This window comes from Ornithorhynchus anatinus, chromosome X5 (assembly GCF_004115215.2).
Source record: "Ornithorhynchus anatinus isolate Pmale09 chromosome X5, mOrnAna1.pri.v4, whole genome shotgun sequence".
Classification (NCBI taxonomy): domain Eukaryota; kingdom Metazoa; phylum Chordata; class Mammalia; order Monotremata; family Ornithorhynchidae; genus Ornithorhynchus; species Ornithorhynchus anatinus.
Window position 1 is genome coordinate 53,558,184 of NC_041753.1, and position 6,000 is coordinate 53,564,183.

The 6,000-nt window shown below is 67.5% G+C and overlaps 1 long non-coding RNA gene across 1 annotated transcript in view; it reads left to right on the top strand.

Annotated features, from left to right (window-relative positions):
• Positions 1-1,064, top strand: part of LOC114807933 — a 33,535-nt gene extending 32,471 nt beyond the window's left edge. The window contains exon 3 of the long non-coding RNA XR_003755932.1: positions 1,004-1,064. This is a non-coding gene — a long non-coding RNA (uncharacterized LOC114807933). The remainder of the gene's footprint in view (positions 1-1,003) is intronic.
• Positions 1,065-6,000: the final 4,936 nt, after the last annotated feature.

Below are 6,000 nucleotides of genomic sequence, written 5' to 3' on the forward strand. Positions count from 1 at the left end.
AACGGCGACGGGCACGGATGCCATTATCGTCGTCAGTGGGCATTTCTCCGCGTGTGGAAATGCGAAGCTGCCCGGTGGGGCGAGGCCGGAGCAGGGGTCCCCGGTGGCCAGCGATACGACATCGCGGCGGAAGTCACGCAACGGGTCTTTCAGATCGCATCCGGATCGGAGGCGGGGAACGTGCCCGCCAACCCCGCCGTGCCGTCCTTTCCCCGGTGGCCGGCGCGATCCCCCGCGCGCAGTGAGCGTTGGGCGAACGCGACTCGACCGGTACGCCGGAGAGGTACTCTCTCGGGCCTCACGCACGATGATGTCACGCACGTATTTGCGCCTAGGCCCTGGGTGACGGCGGGGATCGAGCACTTGCGAGACTCCACCCTAAGGAGAGCCCGCACCGGTAGCAGTCGCCCGTTCGGGTGCCGCCCGCACACGCGCGGCCTGTTTTTTCCGACACCGCGCCGTGCTGTGTGCAGACAGGCCCGCGTCGGTGGACGAGCGTTCTCTAGCCTCCTGACGGCGTCGAAGCCAAAACGTGGAGGGAGAACAGGTGGCTATGAGTGTGTGCGTGTCTGCGTGTGAATAGGAACACGCCTGCCAGGCATATGGCGGGCCGGATGTGACACCCACGTCGTGATCCGGTCCGGGGCACTCCTCCGATTCCTACCGGGGAGCCCCGGGGGCTTCGGGTGCGGAATCGACTGCTCCTTTACGTGGGATCTTCAGAACCGTGGGACTGGTCGAGACTCGGGCTGGAGCGGGTCACCTATTCCTGGCCCGGCCCGACCCCTTACTTCTAAGGTGGCCCCAGGATTGGGAGTTTGGAAGGGTGTTTGTTTTTTGTTTCGTTTTGGGGGCGGGGGCGGGGGGGGGGGAGGGAGGGAGGGGGGTTGTTTTTTTGGTCTTTGTCTTTGGAACGATCCAAATCCTTCCGAACTTTGTTCTTTCTTAACCCCATGGAAAGGGCAATGTAAAATTGAAATAGAAATGTCAAATTTGCTTATAGGTCATCAAAATTAAGCCTCCAGGGAGCCCCCGACAACCGTAAAGTCGTCATAGTGGGTGAGTACTCGATCTATCTACCTAATCGTGGGAGACTTCCTGGGAAGGGGGTTGACAGATCGGAGTGGAAATGAACTCACTTCGGCAGTCGGGAAAGGGCCTCCGCAGGTCGCAGCGGAATGCCGACTCCGTGGGGGTGAGGGGGGACCGTCGGTCCCGCGGAATCGGCACCGAGGGGCGAAACTCTACCCCTTGGAGCTGGAGAGGTGCCGGAGCTGCTCCCCGGCACCTCCAGAATCCCGCCTTCCCTCTCCTTCCAAAGCGCCGCCGGGACGGTCCGGCCGATCGGCCGTATCTATCGAGCGCCTGCTCTGGGCCGGGCGCCGTCCCGGCCACTGGGGAGAATCCGACAGGTGGAGGAGACCGCCGCCTCCGCCCCGCCAGGCGCTTCTCATACCGCGGCTCGGCCGCCCTGCCTCCCCTCCCTCCCGTCTCCAGTCCGCCCTTCGCTCCGCTGTCGGGATCGATCTCCTAAAACGTCGCGCCCCGCACGCCCCGCCGTTCGGAAACCTCCGACGGTTGCCCGGTCCCCTCCGGGCCGAGCGGCGGCTCCCGACCGTTCGGCCGACGGATCCATCAGGCCCTCCGGATCGCATCTGCGGGGCGCCTGGTGGGTGCAGAGCGCCGTACTAAGCGCCCAGGAGAGCGCGGCGTAACGGAGATGGTAGGAAGGCTCCACGGCGCGCTTACGGTCTAGAGGGGGAGGCGACTGTGCTCGCCGAGCGCCCGGCACGGTGCCGCGCACGCAGCGAGCGCTCGCTGAATGGGCTCGAGCGAATGAAGGAACGTCGACGTGAGCGCGCAGATAAGGGGTGGGAGCTCGAGGGCCGCGGGGCCGAGGGAGGGGGTGAGCGAAGGGCGCGGATCCGCGTGAGAGGGGGGACGCTGGAGGGGGCGGGAGGAGAGGAGACGGGGGGCGGGGCCCTCGGAGAAGGTGGATCGACCCGTGGCACGCGTTGAGCACTTAGGGTGCGCGGAGCACTGTACCCGGCTTGGGAGAGTACAGCGTATGAGAGTTGCTCGCAACCAGCTCGTGGTCTCGAGGCGATGCTCCTGCAGCGAAGCAGCCGTTAAAAGAGAATAAATAACCGGTGGCGTTCGCTAAGCGCTTACGCTGCGCGAAGCACTGTTGTGAGCACTAGGGGCAACGAGGCGAGCGGGCCGTCCCGCGTGGGGCTCACGGTCTTGAGCCCCCGTCCTACAGACGAGGTGACTGAGGCGCAGCGAGAGAAGCAGCGTGGCTCGGTGGAACGAGCACGGGCTCCGGGGTCCGGGTTGATGGGTCCGAATCCCGGCCCGGCCACCTGTCGGCCGTGTGACCTCGGGCGAGTCGCTTCGCTTCTCTGTGCCTCGGTCACCCCATCCGTCAAACGGGGACGAAGACCGTGAGCCCCACGTGGGACCGCCCGCTCCCCCCCCCCCCCCCCCCCCGTGTCTCCCCCAGCGCTTAGAACGGTGCTCGGCGCACAGTAAGCGCTCGACGGATACCGGCGTCATCATTACTAAGTGACTCGCCCGAAGCCACACGGCTGGCCGGCGGCGGGGCCGGGATTCGAGCCCGTGACCCCCGACTCCCAAGCCCGGGCGCGCCGCGCTGCTTCTCCAGCTTGAAGCCGATGAGCTCGCCCTCTCCCCCCAACCCTTCGGCTTGCAGCCTTCTCTCCCCTCAAGCCGCCCGACCTGAAGTCCTTCGCTCCCGCCCCCCTCGTAATAGGAGCGGCGGGAAGAATCGCGGTGTCCGTTCAACGCTTACCGTGCGCGGAGCGCTGCGCCGCACGCCGGCTGCGTACGGGACGATCGTCCCGGGAGCCGGGGGACCCGGGTCCTGGGCCCTGCTCCGCGCCCCGCCTTCTACGTGACCCTGGACCGGTTTCCGAACCTCTCCGTGCCCCGGTGACCTCGTCGGCAAAATGGGGGCCGTGAGTCCGTGGGGGACGTGGACCGTGTTCAACCCGATTTGCGTTTGATCTACCCCAGCGCGCGGCCCCGCGGCTGGCGCGCGGTAACCGGCTTGACGGATGCCATTTCTGTTATTGAAAAAAAAAAAAAAAAGCCCAGAAAGGGGTCGGACCCCCACCTGGCGGGTGAGGCACGGAAGCACAGAGAGGTTAAGCGACGTGCCCGGGGTCGCACGGCAGCCCGCCGGCGGGGCTGGGATTAGCACCGAGGTCCTCCGACTGCCAGGCCCGTGCTCTGGCACGCTTAGGGCTCCGAAGATGGGGAGAGCGGGGTTCCGTCGGCCGCGGGACGGCGAGGGAGTTCCAGGCCGGTGGGCCGGCAGTGAGAAAGACGCGACTGAGGTACGGCGAGGTCAGAGAAGTGAAGCGCGTGGGTTGGATTTTCGCCGGAGATCGGAGAGGTCGGGTAGAGCCGATGGGGCGTCTTAAAGCCGATGGCGAGGGGTCTCCGTTTGAGGCGGAGACGGAGGGGCGTCCGTTGGAAGTTTTTGAGGAGCGGGGAGTCGTCGTGGACCGAGCAGTTTCCGTTGCCGGGGCGGGGGGGGGGGGGGTTGGTTTTAGAAAAAATCATCTGGGCAGCGAGGTGAAGGATGAACTGGAGAGGGGAGATGTGGCCGGGGGGGCGGCGGGCGGGGAGGCGAAGGCGGTAATCGTGGCCGGATGAGTGCCCGGATCGGTGGGGGCGGGGGGGGGGGGGGTGGCTTGGATACGGAGGGGAAGGGGCAGATTCTAAAGATGTCGCGAAGAGAGCCGCAGACCGGACACGGGGGTCGACGGTGATAATGACGACGACGATAACGTCGGTGCCGGTTAAGCGCTTACTACGTGCCGAGCGCCGAGACACGGGGGGATCGGGTCGTCCCACGCGGGGCTCGCCGTCCCGATCCCCATTTGGCAGATGAGGTCAGTGGGGCACCGAGAGGTTAAGCGACTCGCCCCGAGTCGCGCGGCCGACGAGTGGCCGAGCCGGGATTCGGACCCGCGACCTCCGACTCCGGAGCCCGCGCTCTGTCCGCTGAGCCGCGCCGCTCCGGAGTCGAGGGTGATGCCGAAGCGACAGGCTCGCCACACGGGGAGGGCGGCGGGGGTCTCCGGGGGAGGAGACGAGGAGTTGGGTTTCGGACGCGTTAAGTCCGACGTGTCGGCGGGGCGTCCGAGTAGAGTCGGCCGATCGTGCGGGGCGCCGTGCTGAGCACTCGGCGGAGCGGTAAACGGACACGTTCCCCGCCCGCGATGAGCCTGCCGTCTAGGGAGGGAGACGGACGCCGATATCCCGAAGGCAGCGGGGAACGCCAGCCGGCGGAGGGGGAGAGAGGGCGGGGCCGGAGACGCAGATTTGGGAGTGATCCGTGTGGAGACGGGAGTTGAGCCGCGGTAGCGGACGAGTTCTCCAAGGGAGCGAGCGCAGAGGGAGAGAGGGAGGGGACCCGGAAACGAGCCTCGATGGACCCCCGCGGTAAGGGGCCGGGAGGCCGGGGAGGAGGCCGCGGAAGAGACTGAGGAGGAGCGGCCGGAGGGGCGGGACGAGGACCCGGAGAGGACGGTGCCGGCGGAGCGCGGGTTCCGGGGGCGGGGGGCGGTCCACGGTGCCGAACTGTCCGAGAGGTCGGGGGGGATCGGGGTCGAGTAGAGGCCGGTCGATTCGGCGCGAAGGCGATCGGCGGCGACGACCGAGAGGGCGGTTTCCGCGGAGTGGCGGGGCGCGCGGAAGCCAGACGGGAGGGGCTCAAGGAGAGAACGGGGGCGGGCGGGGGGAGAAGATGTGGAGGCGCCAGGCGTAAACGGCTTGCTCTGGGAAAGGATGGCAGGAGAGTAACGGGGTGATAACCGGAGGGTGCCACGGGGTCGGAGGAGGCTTTGTTTGTTTTTTTTTTTTTTTTTTTAGAAGTTTTCATATCCTCTCCGCTCCGCACCCCGTTTTCCCCGCTGCTTCAGCACTCGCACGCCACCTAAGCGTTTCGGTGTCGACGGACCCCTCGCCGTTCGTAGGCCCGTGCGTTCAGACGCGATCGCTCCCCGCGGTTTATTTTAGCGACGGTCTCCCCCACCGGACCGTAAGCCCCTCGGGTGCCGGGCCCCCGTCTCGGAACCCTGTCGTCCTCTCCCGGCCGCCTAGCGCCGTGCTCTGCGGAGGGGGCTCACTCGGCGAGTGCCGGCCGCCGGCCGCCTGACCGACGTCGGCTCCGCGGCGTGGTCGCGTCGCCCGCCGCCGGCGGGCCGCGGTCCCCGGTCCGGCCCCGGCGCCGGCCGATCTTCTGCCGAGCTCTCGCTGCGTGCGGAGCGCCCCGCTCAGCGCTTGGGAAGGTGCAGCGCGATAGAGTGGGTAGACGCGATCCTCGTCCCCAAGGAGCTGACGTCCCAGAAGGGGAGACGGGCCCCGCAGCAAAGTAGAGCGGGGATAGAGAGGAGTGGGTGCGTGCAGCGGGGCTGGATATCAAGCGCTTAAAGGGGACGGAGCCACCCGAGAGGTTTCGGCCACCCTCCCCGCCGGGCCGTCTCCTCCTCCGCCGCCGGCCGGTCGGATTTATTGAGCGCTCGGCGCCCGGGAGAGCAGCGTAGCAGTCCAACGGGCGCATTCCCCTGCCCACAGCGAGCTCCCGCCGCCACGGCCGCCGCCGCCGCGGTTTCCTTCCGCCTCGTTCGGCTCTGGCCGGAGCCTTCCCTTCACCCGGGAGCCCTGTGGGGATGATCCGTACACCTGCCTCGCCCCGCCGCCCGGGAAGGCGCTGAGGGTCCTCCGGGGCCGGGGAGGGGGCTGGGACTCCGGAGCCGCTGTGGTGACCGATTAAACCAATTTAAAGGAAGCCTCCTCCGACCCCGCGGCACCCTCCGGTTATCACCCCGTTACTCTCCTTCCGTTCCGGTTTAAACAGTGCCGTAGGAAGGAGACGCCGGGGCCCCGACCCTCAGCCCGCCTCCCGGGGATCCTTCTGGCCCTCGGGCAGGCCGGGCGCGAGGCGGGCGTCCGCTTTGGGATCTGGCA